Source organism: Doryrhamphus excisus, unplaced genomic scaffold (genome assembly GCF_037039965.1).
Source record: "Doryrhamphus excisus strain RoL-2023G ecotype Guam unplaced genomic scaffold, RoL_Dexc_Guam_v1.1 HiC_scaffold_24, whole genome shotgun sequence".
Lineage (NCBI taxonomy): Eukaryota > Metazoa > Chordata > Actinopteri > Syngnathiformes > Syngnathidae > Doryrhamphus > Doryrhamphus excisus.
In genome coordinates, this window is record NW_027621862.1 from 6,826,511 (window position 1) to 6,850,721 (window position 24,211).

The 24,211-nt window shown below is 48.6% G+C and overlaps 6 non-coding genes across 6 annotated transcripts; 2 read left to right on the forward strand and 4 right to left on the reverse strand.

Annotated features, from left to right (window-relative positions):
- Positions 1-2,681: 2,681 nt before the first annotated feature.
- On the reverse strand, positions 2,682-2,755 carry trnat-agu (transfer RNA threonine (anticodon AGU)). Its single transcript has one exon. It is a non-coding gene; the product is annotated as a tRNA-Thr (tRNA).
- A 10,488-nt stretch (positions 2,756-13,243) lies between these two features.
- Positions 13,244-13,315, reverse strand: trnad-guc (transfer RNA aspartic acid (anticodon GUC)). Its single transcript has one exon. It is a non-coding gene; the product is annotated as a tRNA-Asp (tRNA).
- A 1,394-nt stretch (positions 13,316-14,709) lies between these two features.
- On the reverse strand, positions 14,710-14,783 carry trnat-cgu (transfer RNA threonine (anticodon CGU)). The gene has a single exon. It is a non-coding gene; the product is annotated as a tRNA-Thr (tRNA).
- Positions 14,784-16,687: 1,904 nt separating this feature from the next.
- Positions 16,688-16,761, reverse strand: trnan-guu (transfer RNA asparagine (anticodon GUU)). The gene has a single exon. It is a non-coding gene; the product is annotated as a tRNA-Asn (tRNA).
- Positions 16,762-17,052: 291 nt separating this feature from the next.
- On the forward strand, positions 17,053-17,125 carry trnak-uuu (transfer RNA lysine (anticodon UUU)). Its single transcript has one exon. It is a non-coding gene; the product is annotated as a tRNA-Lys (tRNA).
- Positions 17,126-19,339: 2,214 nt separating this feature from the next.
- On the forward strand, positions 19,340-19,412 carry trnav-gac (transfer RNA valine (anticodon GAC)). Its single transcript has one exon. It is a non-coding gene; the product is annotated as a tRNA-Val (tRNA).
- Positions 19,413-24,211: the final 4,799 nt, after the last annotated feature.

Here is a 24,211-nt window from a genome sequence, read left to right on the forward strand (position 1 = left end):
AAACATTAAGAGATGTCTTGTTCAAGAGGAGAGGGTTTGTTTTCCCAGACTGGTTGTTGCAATTGTAACCCTGCTCAAGGGTTACAACGTGACAACATGACATACGAAACAGGAACTCCCCATCAGGGAATTGAACCTAGGTGTTCCACGTGACAGGCGGAGATACTGTCCACTACACTATCGAGGACTGCCACTTCTGTTCTCCATCCATCCTGAACTTCAGGTAAAACAGCACAATTGCTTTTTCCGAGCGAGTGAGCGACGAGACGGACATAAACACGGCAAACTACAGTATAAGTGAAACAGTTACACTGAAAAGATACACTGTGTATCTTATCCAAAGGTACCAGAGAGAAGAGGCTACAGGAGTGCTGGTGGTTGAGGGGCATAGCAAGGAAGGACAGCCTTCTGTCATTCCTTCGCTATACCCTCAGCTTCAAGAACATTAATACTCTTCTTGACATAAAAGAAGGATCCTTGCCACGCCACAAGTGGTCCTTCTCCAGGCATCCTGTCTGATCAAGCTGATCAAGGAGCAGAGCCAGTGCAGCCTTCCTCCATACCTCCCACCAGGCTTTTCAACTTTGTTCACGCCTCTGTTCACCCTCTTCCCTTCCAAACTACTACTGCGACTACCTCTAATACCATGGCCCCTGTCCCAGCATCTGACTCGAACAATAAAGTTTCTGTAACTGAGCTTGTTAGAATAAAGTGTATATACAATTATTATTTTGTTTATCACCCTTATATCCATTTGCTTAGACAATAGAAAGTGTTTGAATGTGCTGAAGAAGGAATGTTCCCGTGACCCTGATCAGAGACCCCCAGCAACCCCCAGGTCCTGGAGGTGCCTGGATGCAGCAACAGCAACCCTGCAGATGTTCATGTGAATCCTGCAAGAATGTGTCAAGATAAGAACTAATAAAACATTACAAGTAATTGCTCTCACATACACACACACACACATAGACAAACAAATACAGCTCGTGCAACTGCCTTCTCCACCCCCCCCCCCCTAGAGTTGCACGACCATGTAGTAGGGACCCCCGAAAGAGAATAAAAGGAGAGGAGTGTGAACTGCATATTCAGAGTGGAGCGGCATGTCACTGGGTATGTGGTTTCACTCTCCTCGCTGTGAGCAACTTAGAATATTGTTGTCTGTCTCTTCTGAATTTCTGTATTTAAGTGTTTTTTAAACATGCGTCACAGGAGTTTGAACCTGACAGAGCTTCAGCCAAAGCAAAGCTAGGTAAAAACGTAATCATGTGTCCCTTTGTCGGAATAGTTGCATCTTGTGCCTGTAGTGACACTGCCTGCAGTGATGGTTATTTCACCACCACCACCTGCTCATACCCCGTTGGAGCAGCAGCAACCACCTCCTGTGTCAAAAAAACTCAAACAAAAACCATGTCTGTGCTGTGGCCAACCAAAATCAAAATATCAAGGTAATGGGACAGCAACACACAACGTTTATCAACGAGGCCCTGTCAGATACTCTTATTGCTGCAGAAGGTCTGACAGACCCTAAGATGCCGTTTAAAGATTTCAGTCAAACAGACTTCTTCCAGCGAGAGGTGGATGAGACAAGAAAGAGGGTGGAGGAAAAACAGCAGAAGAAGAGAAAGAGGGAGGAATCTCCTCCACCCCCTGTCCGAAAGTGCCTCTGCAGGATGCAGCTGAAGCAGGGCTGGAAAAGCCCCCGCATCCACGCTGGCTTCAGAGAAGTACATCTACTTGGAAACTGGAGGGATTTCCAGGCCTCTCCTTTCTATGACAAGGAGAAACAAAGGCGGCAAAATAAGTGAACAATATGTATGTTCATTATTCATAACTGCTTACATGTAGATTATTATTTGTTTTTTATTATTGAGAGTGTTCTTGAGTGTGGCAACCTGATAAATAAATATTCTTTGTTACCTTGCATTGATTTTGTATTTTATTTCAAGCACTGGTATCAATATAAGCCTGATAATTTGTAATGATATAGGGATTAATTGGAAAAAATAATATTGTGGAGAAGAAAACTGTGACTTGACTGATGGCTTAGACGGGATTCAAATACCTGACTTCATTTCTCCAAAGTCTCTCTGCTTGTCTGACATCTGTCTCGCATCCTGATTGGCTGGCAGCAAAGGGCAACAACACACGCGTGGCCCGGCCGACGCACTGACCATTGCACAGAGACTACATCAGCATCACTGCAGTAAGGTTTCAATAAGTTTCTACTTCTGACAGAAATTTGCAAATACTCAAGTGCTGTCCGCCTTAACTCTCAGGTGGTCCGGACTGTTACTTTTCAGGTGTCATTCTGAGTTCTGCCCATTCGCAGGAAAAAGAGCCTTTGTACTTTTTTCACATGAACTCTAAAGAAAAGTATAAGCTGAGAGACACTGCATTAGCTGGGAATTGACACTGCATTGGCAAGCTAGAATTCTACCACTGAACAACCAATGCCACATGGGGAAACACTGTCGGAGAAAAAATTAAACTGTCAAGTGGCTGAGCCTATGCAAAGTGGCGCTGAATGACAAAACATCACAATGTCATACTCTTTGGATTTAGCACCTTCTGGCGTAATGGGATCCACAACAATCATGTCAGCTGTCGTTTTTGAAGGGCAAGTGACAAAAAGAGGTACGTGGATCAAAATTCAGCTGCCAAAGTTTCACGGACCACGCACCAGGCACTGCTGGGATTTGAACCCAGGATCTCCTGTTTACTAGACAGGCACTTTCACCAGCTAAGCCACAGCGCCAGCTGAGCAAGTAACCCCGGCAATGCTGCCTTTACTCTTCTAGACATTAACTGCTTGCAACGTTGAGACAACACCACTTGTCGTGTGTCATTTGGTCAGCAGGTGGGGAATCCCGTATGTATTTGGCACCGATACAAAGGGTTTACCAATTGGGAGGAATGCAAGGGCTCTCCAAAAGAGTCCAACACAAGTGTCACACAAGGGTCTAGAAATGGTCCCTGGGACTGACACAAATAACTAGGCTGTTAATCTGGACTAACATAACATAATAACCACATGGAAAACAAAACGCAGAGTGTATGAATGCCTTTTAAAAAGTGGACTCTGGAGGGTCAGGGTGGCATTTCTCCTGAAAACAGTCTTTGTACCTCAACGTGACCTCTGATAAAAAGTATAAAAACCAGAGTCATGGAAATACCAGTAGAGGACTGCTGGAATTGGAACCAATGAGCCCCTCTTTTCTAAGCATGTAATTCTAAGCATTGGGCCTGCGAAGCATGCAAACTTGACAATGGTGCCTTTAGTAGAAAAGGAAATCCTGTGCATCTGGCACGGACACAAAAACAGTTCGCCAATGGGTAAAAATGTTCATACAAGGGAGGGAGACCAAAGTGTCAATTGTCACCTGTGAAACACCCTCGAGAGGTAAAGAAAACAGCATGTCAAAGCAGAGCGTCAACAAACCTCTCGGTCACCAAGACTGCAAGGAGCAGATCAATGGAGGCAGTGGACCCCATTATCCTCAGCAATTTAGACCACGGGTGCAGAGAATGCGGACCGTGAAGGAACAACAAAACCCCCCATCGACAAGACCCCACCCCTCATAACCCCCCGGCCCCATAACCAACAGCACATAACCCAGTGAACTGCGAAACACCCCCATCAAGGCCACCAACCCACCAGGGAAAGGTAAAGAAAACAGCATGGCACGGAGAATGCGGTCCGTTAAGGATGAGTTAGTCGATTTGAGCTGGAAACATTTGATGCAGTGGTGTCCTGTGGTCGGTCAGCTCAGTTGGTCAGAGCGTGATGCTAATAAAGCCAAGGTCATGGGTTCACCCCATCTGCTCCAGGAACAACAAAAGCCCACGGCGAAAACCCATCGGGCCCCATAACCAACAGCGCACAACCCAATCAACTGCGAAACACCCCCAGCAAGGCTGGAAAAGGTCGGTCAAGAAAACAGCATGGCAAAGCAAAGCGGTGGCAAACCTCTCACGCACCGTGACTGCATGAAGCAGATCAATGGGGGCGGCGACCCCATTGTCCTCTACCCAAAATTTAGACCCCGAGTGCAAAGAATGCGGACCGTGAAGGAACAACAAAAGCCCCCGTCAACAACACCCCGCCCTCATAACCAACAGGACACCATCACAAGAAAAACCTATCCAAGGGCACCTATGGCGTCAGTGTACGTCAGGTTGGGGTTTACACACCTTGTCTGGTCCTCAGGGCGTCCGGTGGCATGAGGTGAGACCCTACGGAAGTAGCACTATAGGCGCTCCACATCAATTAACAATACTGTTATTGGAGGAAGGAAAGAAATCGGGGCACAAACACCAGTCATGTTCTCGGTCGGTAACCTATCACTCACGCCGGGTCCACCGCACCACCACCAGAGGTCAGCCCTGAGGATCGGCCAGAAGAAGGCATCCACCAGTAAGGTAGAATTACACTAAGAGGTATTAATGCCGGGTTGTACCAATCGGGAACCTGTGGAAACGGTATTGCACATAAATTTACCTTTCGCCACTGTGCTGCTGAATATAAGCTTACCTTTGACCTCTGTAACCTTGGAGTGCGCTATGGCGAATGGCCTACAATTAGCCAATAAAACAAAGCATTCCTTGTAGAATTTAGGCAATCAATCCCGCTACCTCTCACATGCAAAGCAAGTGCTATACCATTTGAGCTAAGGTCCATTCTCAGAACTATATTGGTTCTTGAATTAACTGACTACTGGATCGTGGGAGGGAGCAAAGCAGCGGCTCAACATAGTCAACAGTGCATCCCATGCCGGAAAGCTCGAGGAGCGACGGAGGAACAAAAGATGGCTAACTTACCTCAAGACCGCATTGAGCCTTCCCCACCAATTACCTATGGTGGCATGGATTGTTTTGGCCCCTTTCACACAAAACAAGGGCGTAAAGAACAAAAACAGTACGGCCTACTATTCACTTGTCTATGTTCTGGAGGTGTTCACATAGAGATGCTCGAGGACATGACCACTGACTCATTCATCAATGCCCTAAAATGCTTCTTTGCCATCAGAGGTGCTGTTTGGCACATCCGATCATATCAAGGAACATACTTAGTTTGAACTGAAAATGAAATGGAAAAGTCACTAAAGGAAATAAACACAGAAAGAGTAACAGAATACCTGGCAGACAAGCAATGCAACTTTGTCATAAATGCAAGCCATATGGGAGGTGTTTGGGAGCGCCAGATCAGAACCATCAGAAGCATGCTCATTTCAGTCCTAGCAAACAGTGCTGGCAGGTTGAATGACAGTTCCTTGAGAACCTTTCTTTATGAAGCCATGTCTGTTGTGAATAATCACCCTCTTACTGTGGACAATGTAAACAACCCATGTGTCTGGAACCACTGACACCTAACCACCTGATTACCATGTAGTCATCTATTCCCATGCCACCACGTGTTTCCAAAATGGCGCCGCAGACGGCTGCCTCGGTGTGTTGGTCCTCCAGCACCTGGGCTCCGCAGGAACCTATGCTAGGATCTTGTTTGTGGACTTCAGCTCCGCCTTCAACACCATCCTCCCAACTCTGCTCCAGGAGAAGCTCTCCCAGCTGAGCATGCCTGACTCCACCTGCAGGTGGATTACAGACTTCCTGTCTGACAGGAAACAGTGCGTGAAGCTGGGCAAACACATCTCAGATACAAAAACCGTCCTCTGCTCTTCCTGTACACAAACAGTTGCACCTCCAGTCACCAGTCTGTCAAGCTCCTGAAGTTTGCGCACGACACCACCCTCATCGGACTCCTCTCTGACGGCGACAAGTTCACCTACAGGTGGGAGGTTGACCATCTGGCGACTTGGTGCAACCTGAACAACCTGAAGCTCAACACCCTAAAAACAGTGTAGATGGTTGTGGACAACAGGAAGAACTCAGCCTCTCCTGTCCCCATCACCCTCTGTGACTCTACGATTGACATTGTGGAGTCCTTCCGCTTCCTGGGTACCATCATCTCCCAGGACCTCCAGTGGGAGCCGAACATCAGCTCCCTCATCAAGAAGGCACAGCAGAGGATGTACTTCCTACGTTCCTATGGCAGCTGAAAAAATTAATCCTGCCAAGGACAATGATGGTGCACTTCTACACCCCCATCATTGAGTCCATCCTCACCTCCTGCAATCTTCCATCCCTCCAGGATCTGTACGCCTCCAGGACCCTGAGGCGTGCAGAAAGGATTGTGGCCGATCTCTCTCACCCCGGATACAGTCTCTTTGAGAGGAGGCTGCGGTCCATCAGGACCAAAACCTCATGCCACAAGAACAGTTTCTTCCCATCTGCTGTCAGCCTCATCAACAAGGCCCGGAACCCCCTGGCACTGTTCACACCCCACCTCTGCCTCATCCTGCCACTTTGACACTCTATATGTGTTAAATTAACGCTCAGTTTGGACTCTTAGGAAAAACAATCAGACTGCACTTCCGGAATAACAAACAAAAAACAGACTGTGTACATATACTTTTACTGCATTCTGTATATTTTGTATTTTCATTTTTTAATAGATGTGTCTGCACCTACTTCACCAAAACAAATTCCGAGTATGCGTTTGATCATACCCGGCAATAAAACCATTTCTGATTCTGATTCTGACCACCTGGTAAATTTGTCAGGGAGGACTTGTCAGACACTCTGCTTCAGACTCTGCTTCCTCTATGGAAGGTATGTCAGTGGAATTGAGAAGGGCCTCAAAGTATTCCTTCCACCATCCGACTACATCCCCAGTCGAGGTCAGCAGGCCTCGTCTCCACTGTAAACAGTGTGGACTGGGCACTGCTTCCCTTTTCAGAGGCGCCGGATGGTTTGCCAGAACCGACCTAAAGTCGTGCTCCATGGCCTCACCGAATTCCTCCCACACCCGAGTTTTTGCCTCGACAACCGCCGGAGTCGCGAACCATTTGGCCTGACAGTACCTGTCAGCTGCTTCCGGAGTCCCACAAGCCATCAATGCTGGATAGGACTCCTTCTTCAGCTTGACGGCGGCCCTGACCTCTGGTATCCACCATCCGGTTCGGGGCCTGCCGCCACGACTGGCACCGACCGCCGGTGCTTCCCCCCGGGATGCAGGTGGAGCTCTGCCAGAGGTGAGAGTTGAAGACTCGACGAATGGGAGACTCTGCCAGACGTTCCCAGCACACCCTCACTACTTGTTTGGGTCTACCAGGTCTGTCCAGCATCCTCCCCCGCCATCTAATCCAACTCATCACCAGGTGGTTATCAGTTGACAGCTCAGCCCCTCTCTTCACCTGCCTGTCCAGAACATGCGGACGCAGGTCTGATGATACGACAACAAAGTCAATCATAGACCTGAGGCCCATGGTGTCCTGGTGCCAAGTGCACTTATGGACATCCCTATGTTTGAACATGGTGTTAGTTATGGACAAACTGTGGTTCGCACAGAAGTCCAATAACATCACGCCGCATGGGTTCAGGTCAGGGAGGCCGTTCCTCCCAATCACGCCCGTTCAGGTCACACTGTCATTGCCCACATGGGCGTTGTAGTCTCCGATCTCCCGTTTGGCGCCTACGCACAAATGACAGTCAGGAGCTTTTCCCCAGCCCGAAGGCGTAGGGAAATTACCCTCTCATTCACCGGGGCTGACTCCAACACAGAGGCACCAAGCCGGGGGTCTATTAATAAGCCCACACCAGCTCGCTGCCTCTCCCCTGCAGCAACTCCAGAGTAGAACAAGGTCCAGCCCCTCTCGAGGAGTTTGGGTCCGGAACCCAAACTGTGGGTCGAGGTGAGTCCAACTGTCTAGTCGGAATATCTCAACCTCTTGCACATGTTCAGGTTCCTTCCCCACCAGAGAAGTGACATTCCATGTCCCAAGAACCAGTTTTTTTTTCAATTTTCATGGACAGCCAAGGTGTTGAGGGAGTCTGTTTCAGGGGCCTTAGAATCTCATCTCTGCTATTTGCAGATGATGTGGTTCTTATGGCCTCTTCGGGCTGTGACCTTCAGCATTTACTGGGACGGTTTGCATCTGAGTGTGAAGCATCTGGGATGAGACTCCAAATTTGAGTATCTCCAAATCAGAGGCCACGGTTCTCAGTCGGAAAAGGGTGGAGTGCTCCCTCCGGGTTGGGAATGAGGTCCTACCCCAGGTGGAGGAGTTTAGGTATCTTGGGGTCTTGTTCACGCGTGAGGGAAAGTGGGAGCGTGAGGTCGACAGACGGATCGCGCAGCCTTGGCAGTAATGTGGTCGCTGTACCGGACCGTCGTGGTTAAAAAGCTCTCAATTTACCGGTCAATCTATGTTCCCACCCTCACCTATGGTCATGAGCTTTGTGTCATGACCGAAAGAATGACATCTCGGATACAGGCGGCTGAAATGAGTTTCCTCCATAGGGTAGCTGGACTCACCCTAAGAGATAGGGTGAGGAGCTCAGTCATCCGGGAGGGCTCAGAGTAGAGCCGCTTCTCCTTCACATCGAGAGGAGTCAGTAGAGGTGGCTCGGGCATCTAGTCCGGATGCCTCCCAGACGCCTCCCTGGTGAGGTGTTCCGGGAAAAGGCCCCGGGGCAGACCTAGGACACGCTGGAGGGATTATGTCTCACAGCTGGCCTGGGAACGCCTTGGTGTCCTCTCGGTGGCCGGGGACCGGGAAGTCTGGGCTTCCCCACTAAGACTGCTGCCCCCGCGACCCGGACCTGGAAAAGCGGAGGAAAATGGATAGATGGATGGACTTGTATACTACAATGAGATGGAGACAAGTGCAATATTTATCGGAACAGTTCTGGAAGGAGTATCTGACCAACATTGCTCTGAGACAAAGATGGCATACGCCAAGAAGAAACATGCAAGTTGGAGATGTGGTGATCGTCAAAGAGGAGGAGGTTCCCCGAAATGAACAGAAACTGGCCATAAGAGTGACGATGGACCAGTGAGGACAGTTAGGGTGTTTCACGATGCTTCAATGTCCCGCATTGGCATGTGAATGCACTCGAGAGCAATAAATGCATGGAGGACATCAGTAAAGCAAGTGTGAACTCTTTACTGGAACAAAGACAGTACATCTGCAAGCTCTTCAAAGGACACGTAAAGAGTACAGCCATAGCAGAGGATGGTTTCGATCCATCGACCTCTGGGTTATGGGCCCAGCACGCTACCGCTGCGCCACTCTGCTGCCGACATCTGTACAAGTACCCTGCTTTGTGCGGCTCCTTTTGAGTGTCCTCTTTTGTCAGCAAACCTCACAAGGTCACACTTTTTTCCTGATCAGGGCACCATTTTAGGTTGGGTGGATGAGGGTGGATCGAAAGCGCCAGATTAAGGTTCCTTATGCTCGGGAGGCACTGGTTGAAATCCCACAGCTGGCATTTTCCTGGTCAGCTCCATTATCCACTACTGGAATGATTTGGCAGGAAAAGGCTGTCAGATTGTACAAGACACCTGAACACCTTAAGAAGAAGATTAAGAGAGGTCTTGTTCGAGTGAGAAGGGTTTGTTTTACCCGACTGGTTGTTGCAAACGCAACCCTACTCAAGGTTCAACGTGACATAAAAAGGAGAAACTCCCCGTCGGGGAATCAAACTGCTACTAACGAGGACTGCTGCTGAGTTGATGTGGTGTCGATTGGCCAAAGGGGAATTCAGAACAGGCTCATGGCCCATGACCGTTTTTATGGTAGCTGGAGACTTCAACCAGTGAACTCCATCAATTTTCTGTACCACTTATCCTCATCAAACGGTTTGTATTCCCCACCCGTTACCAGCATGGGGACATTCCAACCCAAGATGAGAACACACTGGACCACGTACACAGCCACAGATGTGGCACAGACGCAGCTTCATCCTACCCCCACATTTCGCCCAGACAGAAAATGCAGAGGAACACCTTTGCAGCTGAAATTGCTTAGTTGGGAGAGCGTTCGACTGACTATCTGAAGGTCCCTGGTTCAATCCCAGGTTTCATCACAAAAACCTGGTAAACTACAGTAAAAGTGAAACAGCACAAATACTTCTAAATATTTTGTCTTTGAACTGCTCTGCTTTCATGTTTTTATGTGGGTGTTTGTGGTGTGGCGGTGCCACTTCCGCTATTGTTCGCTATTTACGACCGCCTGTTAGAATAAAATGTAGATACAAGTATTATTTTGTTAGTTATCACCCTTATATCCATTTGCTTAGACAATAGAAAGTGTTTGAATGTGCTGAAGAAGGAATGTTCCTGTGACCCTGATTAGAGACCCCCAGCGACCCCCAGGTCCTGGAGGTGCCTGGATGCGCCAACAGCGACCCTGCGGATGCTCATGTTAATCCTGCAAGAATGTGTCAAGATAAGAACTCATAAAACATTAAAAGTAATTGCTCTCACATACACACACACTCACATAGACAAACAAATACAGCTCGTGCAACTGCCTTCTCCACCCCCCCTTAGAGTTGCACGACCATGTAGTAGGGACCCCCGAAAGAGAATAAAAGGAGAGGAGTGTGAACTGCATATTCAGAGTGCAGCGGCATGTCACTGGGTCTCCTCGCTGATATATACCTCCCTATAGGCGCCGCTCTGGTGGCAGCCTGCTACAGCAGCTCTCGCTCCTCGCTGAGTTCTTTTCTTCTTTATTCTGTCTTTTCATTCTTTTTCTAGGTTATTCTTGAAGAGATGGTCTGATGAAGCCGATGAGGCTCTGAAGGACTGTTTCAACACAACAGTGTGGGAGGAACTCTGCCATCCTCATGGGGACGATATCGACAGTCTCACTGACTGCGTCACAGACTACATAAACTTCTGTGTGGAAAACACTGTACCCACCAGGACTGTACGGTGTTTCTCCAACAACAAACCGTGGATTAATCCGGACATAAAGGCTCTCCTAAAGGAGAAGAAGAGGGTCTTTAAGTCAGGAAATAGGGAAGAGCTGAAGGCTGTGCAGAAGGAGCTGAGGAGGAAAATCAGGGAAGGGAAGGACTGCTACAGGAAAAAGATGGAGGAACAGCTGCAGCAGAACAACGTCAGAGGAGTCTGGAGAGGCCTGAAAACCATCTCTGGCCACAAGGGGCCCGACTCCCAGGCTGCTGGGGACCAGGCGTGGGCTAACGATCTAAATCTTTTTTTCAACAGGTTCGATCAACCATCTGCCCATCCCCCAGCCCAGCACCTTCTGCCGAAACTCCTGCCGAAACTCCCCCCATCGACACCTCGAGTGGACAGCCCTACCCCCACCTCCCCCTCCTGCACACAGCCATCCCCCACCACTTCTCACCTCATCAGCTCAACCTCCTCACCAACCTCCCCCCTCACACAGGGCCCCTGCTCCAACCTGACCCTCACAACATCCCAGGTGAGAAACCAGCTCCGGAAAACCAAGGCGAGGAAGGCGGCGGGACCAGACGGCATCAGCTCCAGGCTCCTGAAGTCCTGCGCGGACGAGCTGTGCGGGATTGTTGAGCACATCTTCAACCTGAGCCTGAAGCTGGGGAGGGTGCCACAGCTGTGGAAGACATCCTGCGTGGTTCCTGTCCCCAAGACGCCGCACCCCAAGGACCTCAGCAGCTACAGGCCGGTGGCACTTACATCACACCTGATGAAGACCCTGGAGCGGCTGATCCTTGACCATCTTCGCCCCCTGGTGGGTCCTTCGATGGACCCGCTTCAGTTTGCCTATCAACCTGGCACTGGGGTGGACGACGCCGTCATCTTCCTCCAGCAGAGAGCGCTCTCTCACCTGGAGAAACCTGGGAGCACGGTGAGAATCATGTTCTTTGATTTTTCCAGTGCGTTCAACACCATCCAGCCAGCACTTCTGAGGGACAAGCTGGAGCACACAGGGGTGGACCTGCACCTCACATCGTGGATACTGGACTACCTCACCAACCGTCCACAGTATGTGAGGACACGGGACTGTGTGTCCGACACGGTTGTCTGCAGTACGGGGGCTCCGCAGGGAACGGTCCTGGCTCCGTTCCTTTTCACCCTCTACACAGCAGACTTCTCCTACAACACACCAACCTGCCACCTGCAGAAGTTCTCTGACGACTCTGCAATTGTTGGCCTCATCACAGATGGGGACGACTTGGAGTACAGAGGACTGACACGGGACTTTGTGGATTGGTGCCAGCGGAACTGCCTCCAGATCAACACGGGGAAAACCAGAGAGCTGGTGGTGGATTTCCGCAGGCGCATCCACTCTCCTCCAACACCAGTGAACATTCAGGGAATCGAAGTACCTGGGTGTTCATCTCAACAATAGACTGGACTGGACTCATCACACGGAAGCACTTTACAGGAAGGGCATGAGCAGACTCTATCTGCTCAGGAGACTGAGGTCTTTTGGAGTGCAAGGGGCACTCCTCAAGACGTTCTATGACTCTGTTGTGGCTTCAGCCATTTTCCAGGGAGTGGTCTGCTGGGGCAGCAGCATTTCGGCTGCGGATAGGAAGAGACTGGATAAGATCATCAGGAAGGCCAGCTCTGCACTGGGTTGCCCTCTTGACCCAGTGGAGGTGGTGGGAGAGAGGAGGATGTTGGCTAAGCTGTCATCCATGTTGGAGAACGACTCCCACCCCCTGCAGGACACTTTGACAGCACTTGAGAGCTCCTTCAGCGATAGACTGCTTCACCCCAAGTGTGTGAAGGAGCGATATCGCAGGTCTTTTCTTCCTGCAGCTGTCAGGCTGTACAACCAGCACCGCTCACAATAGACTTCTACACTGCTATGTACATCTGTGTAATACTTGCTTTTAGTCAGTATAGTTACTCCAGACCCCATTCACTGTGCAATATCTGATAATCCTCCATGTGCAATATTATGGGCTCTAATGCAATATACTAAGTTCTATGTGAAGTATTTCCATAATGCCTCATATTAACTCTCTAACAGGATCTCAGTGTATAGACTGGTCATATATCTCATCTGGTTTCATATTATCTACATACTGTATTGCATATAACTCTGGGAAAAACTGTTGATTTCTGTTAATACTTGGGTTGTTTATATTGTTTATTTTTCTATATTGTGTATTTTGTACTGCTTAACTGACTGTACTCTTGCTGCTGTGCAATACAAATTTCCCCACTGAGGGACGAATAAAGGCATATCTTTACTAGACCAGGTCAGCTAAGTAACAAAGACAATACATCTGCAAGCTCTTCAAAGGACACCTAAAGACCAAAGCCATAGCAGAGGATGGTTTCGATCCATCAACCTCTGGGTTATGGGCCCAGCACGCTACCGCTGTGCAACCCGACTCAAGGTTCGACGTGACATTGTGACATACAAAAGAGGAACTCCCCGTCGGGGAATCGAACCCCGGTCTTCCACGTGACAGGCGGAGATACTGTCCACTATACTAACGAGGACTGCTGCTGAGCTGATGTGGTGTCGATTGGCCAAAGGGGAATTCAGAACAGGCTCGTGGCCCATGACCGTTTTCATGGTAGCTGGAGACTTTAACCACTGAAATCCATCCCGCTTATCCTCATCAACGGACTGTATTCCCCACTGACTCCCCATTCCCCACACTGGACCAGGGACACAGCAACATAGTAGGTGGCACAGACACAGCTTCACATTGCCCCCACTTTTAGACTCGACTGAAAAAGGACTCTCTTGCTTGGTGCTAACATGATGACCATTAGCATGTTAGCATTTAAGCTAATTTACTCATGTCTCAAGGCAAATAGACACATGGCATGATGTGGGGACACTATGGGACTGCCTTAACACTTTTGGACCTTGAGGCTGTCCAGCTCTGCCAGAGGTGAGAGTTGAAGACTCGACGAACGGGAGACTCTGCCAGACGTTCCCAGCACACCCTCACTACTCATTTGGGTCTACCAGGTCTGTATCACCAAAAGAGCTGAACCGCCCAATGTGGGGCTCGAACCCACGACCCTGAGATTAAGAGTCTCATGCGCTCCCCACTCAGCTAACCAGCTAACTGGGCCTTTTTCGGCCAAGATATCACTTTTTAATTTTTTTTTAATTGATGTGGTCTTCTTGATGTTTGATCAATTCCACAGCCAACCTAGTTTCTCAGGGAACAAAGGAGCGAGAGGTTCAGTCCTAGCTGAGAACTTTGGAAGTGTAGTCATCTTAACCCTCCTGTTATGTTCATTTGTCAGGAACAGCCATGATGTTCCCGGGTCAGTTTGCATGCTTATTTATCTGAAAGATGTCCAAAACCAAAAAAAATCCCCACAAGCATTGTTAGTTGTTCACTACTAACTCCATTACTAACTATTCTATCAATGTTTAGTGCAATGGTGTACCTTACCTCTCACAGGTAATGGTTTAATTAATTTTAACAGCTGGGATAGGCTCCAGCATCCCCCGCGACCCGCGTGAGGAAAAAGCGGTAGAAAATGAAAGAATGAATGATTAATTAATTTAATTAATCAGAGGCATCATGACCAGTCTGCATCAAAACATTATCTGAAATCCTGTGGCAGGTTTCTGGCATTGATTCCTAATTCAGTTGCCATCCCTGATAGATGGTAATGGTAATCATGCCCGCGTGGCAGGCGAGTCTCTTTGCTTGTCTGACGTCTGTGTCGCATCCTGATTGTCGCATCCTGAACGACAACACATCACAATGTCATACTCTTTGGATTCAAGCACCTTCTGGCGTAATGGGATCCATAACAATCATGTCAGCTGTGGATGCAATGTCAATTCGTTCTTGAAGGGCAAGTGACAAAAAGAAGTACATGGTTCAGAAATCAGCTGCCAAAGTTTCACTGACCAAGCACCCAGGCACTGCTGGGATTTGAACCCAGGATCTCCTGTTTACGAGACAGGCACTTTGACCAGCTTAGCCACAGCGCCAGCAGTGCATCTGGCACCAACGCAAAAACAGTTCGCCAATGGGGAAAAAATGTTCATACAAGGGAGGGAGTCCAAAGGCCAACACATGCGTGAATTGAGAGTCCCTGGGTGGGCTCGAACCACCAACCTCTCAGTTCACAGCCAAACATGCTGACTAATTGCGCGACAGAGACTACAACAGCATGACTGCAGTCAGGTTTCACTAAGTGCTGTCCACCTTAACTCTCGGGTGGTCCGGTCTGTTACGTTTCAGGTGTCATTCTGAATTCTAGCAAGCAGCCATTCTTGTGGGGGACAAGCTCAACAGTAGGAATGTTAAGAGAACTGACCAGTCCGCTATCAATGAAGCTCTCGTCCGCCCCAGAGTCAATTAATGCTGTGGTAGGAGAAGCTTCTCCCGCCCAGGATATCGTACCTTCCACCTGAAGTCGGCCCACCAAAGCGGATGACGCAGCCGGTGTGGTTGGAGCGGGCAGTGCCAGCAGCTGGGAAATGTCCCTGGTGGAGGAAGAGCGTTGGCATGCTTGGCGAACTGGACAGCGGGAAATTGTGTGTAGGACTCCCACAGTACAGGCACAGCCACAGGCGTAGACGGTGACTCCTCTCCACTGACGAAAGGCGACTGGCTCCCAGTTGCATGGGGACGACACTCCCAATGTCGTCAGCCGGCTCTCCGCTGCTGGAGCAGGGAGAGAGGAGTGGTGCCGGAAGAGCCCCAGGAGGTGGGATTTGGAGCCGACGTGTGGGTCGGAGAGGCGCCGCCCGATACGCGTTTCGTAGTGCCTTGTCATTCCAGCAGCTCTCTGCTGCTATCCCGGTTAGCTCAGTTGGTCAGCCTGGGGATGCTAATAACGCCAAGGTCATGGGTTCGCCCCCCCCCGTACTGGCCTCTCTTCTTTATGTGCTCCTGGAACAACAAAACGGCGACAACCCACTGGAAACGACCAATGGGGGCAGGTGACCCCATTGTCCTAGAACCAACCTTTTGCTGATGTCAAGGATCAGCTGGCAACATGTGCATGGGAGGAAGACACATGGTTTGTGTGAGGGGCTACACAAGTCTTTCCACTTCTAGTTAAAAGCCAGGCACCTCACATCGTTTCCATAAAGTACCAAGGGATTGTCCTGTTGCCCTTGTATTTTGTGGGCAAAAAGGAGGCGTTTGCAAGTGGACCTCAGACCCTATCACTGGTCACCTGAACAGGGACTTGAATCCCGGACACTCAGATCATAAGTCTAATGTTCAGGTGACTGGCTCAAACTTTGTCTTGTCTGACCACTCTTTTGTCCAGAAGATATTTGGCTAATGTGGTCTGATTTCTTAAACCTGCAAATGTCCAAATACACAAGGGTATTGTCTTTGTAGGGAGCATTGCAGTACATGTGACATGTATACTACATATGACATCAGAAATGATGGGTATTTATTCAACAGAACAAGAACAACATTTATTTTAAATAACAGCATAGGAGCTGATGAAACACAGAGAAGGCACTGCTGGGATTTGAACCCAGGATCTCCTGTTTACTAGACATGTCTGTCAAAAAATCACAACAGTATACAGTGTCTTCTCTTACGGGCCGCTGCTTACCAGTTGATGGGGTTTGACTTGATTCCTTTTAACATAAAAGCATTCCGTCATCTCTTAATCTATAATCCTGGCTGGCGCTTTTGCAAAAGCTAATATTTTCAAGCAGTACTTCTGTGTTTCACCAGACCTTTGCAGAAACAAACTGAAATCTGCGACTTGATCAACCTAACTTCTGATCAAATGTGTTGGACCATGGAAGCTTTAATGTGCTTTTGAAAAGTCATTGACACACAGTTTGCCAATTGGGAACCACACAAGTGCAAGAGTGGAGTGCAAACACGAATGAACAGTGACACTGATGCACCCTGAGAACGTCCCTGGGTGGGCTCGAACCACCAGCCTCCCGGATAACAGCCGAGCGCGCTGACCGATTGCGCCACAGAGACTTACACCCTGCCGACTTCTGTTCACATACTAACGCATGCTATGCTTCCAGCATGCCCTTTGTTTTGGATGGGACTCGCACCTTCTGGTGTAACAATCAAGGCATTGCAAACCAGGACACCAGCTTTACTCTTTGATGAACGCAAAAGAAGATGGGAAGATAAGGGATAGGGAGGAGAGGGGGAAGATGCGAACGCCTTTGTTGAGAGCCAGAGAAGAAGCTCTCCTCTCTGCAAGGTCAAGTACAGTATGCCAGAAGATTTTACGTTGTGAGTTGTCCTGAGTCAACAAAGGCCTGGATAGCTCAGTTGGTAGAGCATCAGACTTTTAATCTGAGGGTCCAGGGTTCAAGTCCCTGTTCAGGCGGTGAAGGTAGGCCCCTTCCCTGAAATGTTAAACCTGCTTCCTTTATCCTCCTTCTGTGGTCAAGTACAGTATGCCAGAAGATTTCTGCACCTTCATCCTCAAAACCGAGAAGGCCAAGGAGATGACCGTGCACACAAGGAATAACGTGTTTAAGTAACCCCTTTCGACCAAGCAACATTGCGATCTTCCAGGACTGTGGGTAAACGCCATTCTCAATAATTCTGTATAATTGAAGGTACAGTACGAGACAGGCACTTTGACCAGCTTAGCCACAGCGCCAGCTGTGCATCTGGCACCAACACAAAAACAGTTCGCCAATGGGGAAAAATGTTCATACAAGGGAGGGAGTCCAAAGTCCAACACGTGTGAATTGAGAGTCCCTGGGTGGGCTCGAACCACCAACCTCTCAGTTAGCAGCCAAACGCGCTGACCAATTGCGTGACAGAGACTACAACAGCACACAAGGAATAACTTGTATAAGTAAACCTTTTCGACCTCGCACCTTTGCGATCTTCCGGGACTGTGGGTAAACACCATTCTCAATAATTAAATTGAAGATATGGCATATGGGCTCCTGAATCAACTTTGCTGCCGCCCTCAGTAACCTCCCAACCAAATTATAAATACCACATGGCTCATCGCTTTTAATGGAATGCAACAGTTTTCCTACCTCATCTACACTTACCCTCTTAAATTGAAAACTACGCAGTTTATCCTACATTGTCTTGTTCTTTATAATAGAATCTGACAGTCAACCGTCAACATCTATCATCTGATCTCTAATCAAATTTACTTTATTGATAAAAAATTGAGAAATATTTGCCAATTTGGACAATTGTCAATCTGCCCCCACTTTGGACACATCGTCGTGTTTCATTGTTTGGCAACTGCTTTGTGACTTCGCCTGTCCCCTTAAAAATCCCTTCCTTCAGGTTTCCATAGTGTCGTGGTTGTCACGTTTGCCGAACACGCAAAAGGTCCCTAGTTAATTTCACAGCCAACCAAGTTAGGAATTGTGGTCATACAAGAAGGGGGTTTGTTTTTTTGTATTTCGAATAAAATGTTTTCTGCATTTTGAACAATTTTCCACAGGAAAGACATCTTTCAGATGTATCAACAAAAGAGTTGAACTGCCCAATGTGGGGCTCGAACCCAAGACCCTGAGAGTAAGAGTCTCATGCGCTACCAACTGAGCCAAACAGGCCTTTTTCAGCTGCAGATATAATTTTTTGTTTTTCTTTTTTATCGATGTGGCCACCTTGATGTTTGATCAATTCCACAGACAACCTTGTTTCTCAGGGAACAGAAGGAGCGAGACTTTCAGTCATCAGTAGTTCTACAAACTCCGACTCAGGCCACATCTTTGTACCCGACATTTCCAATTTATGATGATGAATTTAGGATTTATGATCACTCTGCAACTGCCTCTGAACAGACACCCATGTCCACCCTCTCTTGGGGAACATTTGACTTGACTCAATTAAATGACACACTCAAACCAAAATTCTAGAATCCTCCCAACCCCGTTGGCACATCATGTCCCCACCCCAAGGTTATCAAACTCGCTCCCAAGGAAATGTTGGAACTTGGGAAAGCATTAAGAATGGCAAGAAGTAGGATTAAGAATCCTACTTCTTGCCAAAAGCCTACCCTATGGTAGAAGATAAGATATGCCTTTATTCGTCCCTCAGTGGGGAAATTTGCAAGGTCCCGCAAGTTCCGCAACAGCAGGGGGAGTACTTCAGTATGTTTACAGACCATGCACTCCTCCTAAATTTAGATACATAGCCTTATCCATGCCAAAATCATACAACAACCTCGACCAAATCCTGACTGACATATGTAACTGACTTGGTACATAATCACCGTCTCAACGGAACTGAATTAGCCCAACTGTTGACATTGACCACAGGCTCCAAGTATGGTGCTTTATGTACGGCCATTTAGCCAATTCTGCCAAAGGGGAATTCAGAACACCCTCGTGGCCCATTACCATTTTGATGGTACCTGGCGACTTCAACCAGTGAACTCCACTGTACCGCTTATCCTCATCAACGGACTGTAATCCCCACCCTTCACCAGCATGGGGACATTCCAACCCAAAATGAGAACACACTGGACCAGGTACACAGCAACATAGTGCATGGCACAGACACAGCTTCACCCTACCCCCACTTTTAGCCCAGACTGAAAAAGCAGAGAAACCCCTTTGCAGCTGAAATTGCTCAGTTGGGAGAGCGTTGGACTGACTATCTAATGGTCCCTGGTTCAATCCCAGTTTTCAGCACAATTGCTGTTTACATTGTGAGTTGGCAAATAGTTTGTAAAAGGGTGACTTTGTTCTCTTGATTTCATCAACATCGATCACGACAACACAGCCAATTACATATTAAGACCAGACAAGTACAGTTGGGAGGTGACATACAGAATCCTGATGCATATCATGTTACAATCAGACACAAACAGGATGGAGGACCAGACCTTGAGTTCGCGCAAATGTTCACAGCATTAGGTCTGCAAAGTGTTCAGCTGATGCACATTTACTGGAACGGAAAATGGGCTTTTGTCACGGTAGCCGTGCCGACACAAGCTAAAATGTTTCTCCCGCCAGGACAACACCCACATGAAATTCAAGCTTTGCTCGCAGACGAAAAAGAACCAGCTGGAATGAGCAATCTGCACCTCCAAGTCTGAGTTTATGGTTCTTGCCCAGAAAAGCATAGCTCACAGCCGTAATTGTATAGTGGTTCCTACTCTGTGTTGTGGCCGCAGCAGGGTCGATTCAGGGTCATGGCAGGTGTGTGTTGCTTTTGTAATTGGATTGTCTGAAAAGACAAGATTGTCTGTCCACTTGAAGTGTGGTGATGTAAAAATACACTAGTTTTGACCACAACTGTATTTTAGTAAACATTATTAGCATGCAATGAATCAAAGTATACGGTACGATGTCGGAGATCAAGAACGCTTTTGTTGGGAAAAAAAAGCCATAACATATCATTTCGACAATACGGGTATTGAAGGATTTCATATATGTTTGTCTCCTATTTCTTGTGTCTCACTCATATAACTATGCACTACATTTAATCAAGTAGAACCAAGCAGCCTTGGGCAAATCAAAGGACACATAATCGCTTTCAAGCACATACAGTTCCGGAGCTCTCCTACACATCCACAATTTTGACTAACAACAGATAACGGGGGAGCATGACGTCGGCAGCCATGGCCTGTCGATAACAGCTGGCTCCACCGCTCCAACTGGCTCCACCGCTCCACCCCGCCCGCCCTGCATTGGTGAGAAGACGTCGACCGAGGAATGGAGGGGGGCCACCAGTGATGCGCCAGAGATCTACCGACATTTCTTAGCATAATAAAAGCCGGGCAGGGACAGTTAGCTGTACTCATTTGTTCCGACCTGTAAGTAAAGCCTACGTCTCTGCAGGTGTTAGGGGAAGACTTATGGGCCCGGAGCTCCGTGTAATCTGACTGGTCTGAGAGTAAACCATATAACTGACAAGTTTGTTGTCATCTCTTGCCTCCAACACCCGACACCCACAGGAATCACTGACCTAAGAACAGGTGGTCAAATTCCAACAAATGGCGCCCAACGTGGTTGGAGGGGGAGTTGTGTTGTGTGGTTGGGTCCTACTTTAGGCTGCAGTTCGATGCTCTGGGCTTCTACTACAGGCGCGCCTCTACAAATAAAAAGGTAAGCAGAAACCTGTTTATTCAAATTCTGCTATTGGTCAATAACAAATTTGGTGGAAACCTGGTAGCATTGTGTCTGTGTGTCTGAGAATATTATTACGCTAGCAGGTGTGTTGACATAGTGTGTGTTTTGTGACATTATTGTGAAGTTTTGAGAAAACCGGTGTGTGTTCCAGTATACTGCGTGGTCCGGGACCACTAAGGGTCGGCGTACCCAACTGGGTGGAGGGCCGTAAATGTAACGCTCCATTCGGGTCCAGTGAAGGGCAGTACACCAAGCGCGGTGAGGGGAACGCTTCACTTGGATGCTTAACAATAGACAGGGTCTATTGCGCTAATTTTACTGGGTGGAGGGCCGTAAATGTAACGCTCCATTCCAGGTCCTGTGAAGGGCAGTACACCAGCAGGCGGTGAGGGGAACGCTTCACATGGATGCTTAAATAGACAGGGTCTATTTGATAACTTTCATTATTGCTCAACATTCTTGCAACTATCAGTTTTGTATTTGTTTTTTTGTTTTAATTGTTGTGGGAATAGAATGGAAGGTGAGTTGAACTGAGAATGTGAGGAGTGAGAAATGTGTGGGGGTCCCCCGAGGGTGTCAGAAAGTGAGTTGTTTGGTCTTGTGGAAGGTCAGGTTATGAGTGGCTTGGTAAGTCAGGATAAGAATAAAGATAGACAGATGGTACGTAAAACATGGGAAGTGTGTGATGGACAGAGTTGGGATAATATTGTGAAGGTTCAGAGTAAGTTCAGACAGGAGGAGGAAAAGATTATGAAATAAATAAGACAGGTGGAGGAGAAAATTGAGCAGGCGTCATTCTGGCAGAAGTCAGAACTTAAGAAGATGCTGAAAAAATTAGAAGATTCCAGGCGAATGATTCATTCGATGGGGATGGCAAGCTTGGCTTTGGCCGCCCCGTACATGACGCGGGAAAATCAGTCGAAGGCGAGAAGGGCCCTAGTGGTCACGCCATCGGCACCCCCGCCCAATTCAAACCCTCCCAGTGGAGTCTATCCTACTCTAAGATTCCAGGGAGAAGTCGACATTAATGGCGAGGAGTTAAATAGACACGTTCCGACCCTACAACAAGCAAGGCGCCATCCCCCAATAGACATAGGCAGACCCTGTGCCACAGGTTGGCGACCCGTCAGTGGAGACTGGTGGTGCGACTTCCTGCACGGGTGCGGCGCAAAACATGTCCCTTATAGATTCGGCCAGACACAGTAAAAGCATATTTAAGATTTTAAAACAAATTGACATGTCTAATGTGTTGCCAGAAGGCAGTACCAGGCGCCGATACACTGCTGAGACAGATTACGGCAGGCGCCAGCCGGCAACACCTACGGCAGAACGGGATACCCAATCGGAAGATGACATATCCCTAACGCCGTCTTCACCAGCCCCTGTGAGACGGGACAACACAGGGGCTCGATCTAAAACAGTTATGCCTTTAAAAGTTGACGTGGCGGGCCAGCACACAGAATACACACCTTTTACCATAACAGACATTGACGGCATGTGTCGTAAGTTGCCTCCACTAGCCCGTGGAGCAGACCCATGGATTGACGAGGTCTTGCGCCTCACAGCTGGCCTCAGTTTGGCCTGGGGAGACGTCCGCTGCCTGCTATCGGCATCTGCTTTGCCAGGTCGATTCAGCCAAATTATAGCGAGAGCTAGGTTGGGAAATGTGGCTGTACAGGAACCCTTTGGCCCCTATGCGCGAGTTTTGTTTGCTGTACTTCGTGAAGAGTATCCATCCGAAAACGCTACTGTGCCCTCCGCGTTGCCGTGGTCCGGCACAACCGATCCATCCATGTATTATGAGGATTGCGTCAGACGGTGGACGGAGGCCACGGGCGTAAACTTCCAAGACAATATTCCCATGACCACACTGTTTCGAGCAGCAGTGCTAGCTTGAATGCCCTCATCAGTGGCTAATAAATTAAAAGATGTTCCTAATCTGTCAGTTGAAATAGAAAAATCATACAAATCGATCTTGTTACACCACATGCGCAGGCACCGTGAGGAGGAGGACGAAAAAGATAAAACACAAAAGGATTCAGCAGCACAACTATTGAAATTATAATCAGCTAAAGAACGAGAGTTCACCTCAGATAAAAAGAGAAAAACATAATGTGGCAGGGGTGTGGTGGCATATCTAACCGAGGTGGGAGAAGGGGTGGACCGTCTCAGGGCTACACTGGCTGTTTCGTGTGCGGAGCTCTTGACCACTGGGCACGAGATTGCCTCACCTGCACTGGACAGTGGCCACCATCAGGACCACCGCAGTCGCTCCCACAACAACAGCAGCAGCAACCATGGGCTCATCAACCACAAGGCATGCAGTCACAAGGAGGCTCACATGGGCGGGTCGGCCCATTCCACCGACCTCAGCAACAGCAAGCGGCTTCTCAACCTCCCCTGCTGGTCAATACCACCAAGACCAGCACGGCGGTGCCAACTGGTTTGAACTTGCTTGGTCGTGACATATTGACTGCTTCTAATGCTACTATTTTGTGCACAGACTCTGGTTTAACCCTGACGTTGCCAGATGGCACGACAGTGGACTGCAACAACCAAAGTACAGGAGGACAATACCTGCTCAAAGAACTGCCGGCAACCACAACAGCCGACATTTATTGGTGCCTTCTGACTCGGACTTCGTCACCGAGCAGTGTGGTGTCAGTCTATGAGACGTGGAAACCATGGATCCTGTCCAAGGCCACGTATATGCCTCGCACCACCCCGTTACATTGCACATTGTTTTACGACACACAACAGGATATGACATATCAGGAAGGTATGGAGTAGTGGTTAAATTCTTCTCGTCTTTTCGCAGGTCCTGAGGGGGTGGCGGCCAGCGTCTATTTTGTTAAGTTGGAACAGGCCTGATATAAAGGCACCCCTGATTCGGCGCCACACATCTCTTTGGCTGTGGCCCCAGGACATGAACAACGGTCCTTGGGTCCCATGGTGAAACGGTTGTTGGCAGCTAAAGACTGGACGCCGCTCCCTGAGGTACCGCAGGTACAACACTCTCCCTCGGAGTCGGCGTATCGTGTGGTGTGCCAATGCACAGACGTGTCCGTTGTTCAACATCGTTTGATTGACAGGTACGAGCTAAAAACACTGACAGATCACGAACTCTCCGGACCCATGTTGGACACCATCCCGGAGGGGGTGTGGTCCAACGGTCCATTTGACGTAGGTTTTTGTGCTTTCACCTATCATGGCCAAAGGTTCCAGTACACCCGCATGCCCCAAGGTTTCAAGAACAGCCCTGGTTTGTTCAATCATCATTTGCGCCAGGTGTTGTCAGTTTTGCGGCTTCCAGAGGGATGCATGTTGGTTCAGTATGTGGACGATCTCCTTCTCGC